Source organism: Austrofundulus limnaeus, unplaced genomic scaffold, assembly GCF_001266775.1.
Source record: "Austrofundulus limnaeus strain Quisiro unplaced genomic scaffold, Austrofundulus_limnaeus-1.0 Scaffold692, whole genome shotgun sequence".
NCBI lineage: Eukaryota > Metazoa > Chordata > Actinopteri > Cyprinodontiformes > Rivulidae > Austrofundulus > Austrofundulus limnaeus.
This window is the reverse complement of record NW_013953094.1, coordinates 112,208-113,508: the sequence shown is the minus strand read 5'-3', so window position 1 is coordinate 113,508 and position 1,301 is coordinate 112,208. Positions and strand designations below refer to the sequence as shown.

The window sequence follows — 1,301 nt, the reverse complement described above, 5'->3', positions numbered from 1 at the left end:
CTTACTTACTTACTTACTTACTTACTTACTTACTTACTTACTTACTTACTTACTTACTTATAAATGAATTGTTCCATCTCAGGCTGTACTGGTCCTGGCAGTCCTGGATCATTTGTGTGGCACCGAGTTAAAAGATTTCACTCCAGGCAGTATCTGGTGCTGGGCTCCCCTGGTGTTGGTGTCAGTTCCTTACTGTGCCTCACTCAGGTATCAGCCCATATGTCTTATCATCTTAGCTGCTATGATGGCGTATAGGAGCTTCAGAGACACTTGATTCTCTGGTGGTTTGATGTGATTTGCTCTGTTTTGGTGGTCTTTGCAATCAGGACCATTATTAGGTCAAACATTCTGAGTGGATCCCTCACCACTAACAGGATGGATTCAATATGACCTTCAGGAATGCACCACTGTATGGATTCAGGAACATTTCCACAAATCACTGTTTGTAAACACAGGTGCCATCCATAAATGCTGGGTAAAGCTCTATCAGGTAAAGAAAGAGCCACATGTAAACAGCATCTACTGCTGTCTTTTCTGGGTCAAAGCACATTTAATTTGAGACAAAGAGAAAAGCTTTGTGGTCAGACAGATCAAAATTTGTAATTTGCTTTAGAAGCAAYAAACTCTGCATCCTCTGTTCTAAAGAGGAGAGGGATCATGTTGTCTTAACGGCACAAAATTTAAAAGCATGCCYCTCTGATGATATGGGRGTGCATTAGTGCCTACGACACAGGCAGCTTACACATCTGGAAAGAGGTCATAAAATTCAAAACTGCCTTTCAATTGATGTTAGTTTTTAAATGGAAATTTCTTTGTTGAAATATTTGATATGTTTAGTATGTGAATAAAATATAGGTACCAACTTTTTTTAGAATTGGGGCTCTATCTTTTATTCCCATTGAAACATTTCTATTTTTCATGTTTTGTGTTTTTAAATATCTAATAATACAGAATAAAAACAGGTTTGTTCCTAAGTTGTTAGTTATAGAAGAGCAGAGGTTCATCCCTTTATGCTAAAATGTTGCTAATAGGAAAGTTCTGCACCTTATCTTTGAAGAACCTTCAGAATTTATTAAGAAAAGAAAAGAAAAAGGTGGTTCAAGAGTCTTTAAAAATACAGAAAAGACTGTCTCCTTTTAAACGAGGTGGCTCAAGACTTTTGCACAATAATCTTTACACACACATAGTTCTCACCCCGAGCTGTAGCTGTCTCCCCTTCATGCCAGGCCAAACAGTGAAACGCTGTCGGTGCAATACCAACAGGGAAGCTGATTTCTGTCCCCTGAACTGTGGTTCGTGTG

The 1,301-nt window shown here is 38.7% G+C and overlaps 1 protein-coding gene across 2 annotated transcripts in view; it reads right to left on the bottom strand.

The window, feature by feature from the left end:
* Positions 1–1,301, bottom strand: part of hao2 (hydroxyacid oxidase 2 (long chain)) — a gene marked incomplete in the record, with an annotated part of 25,711 nt that overhangs the window by 11,167 nt on the left and 13,243 nt on the right.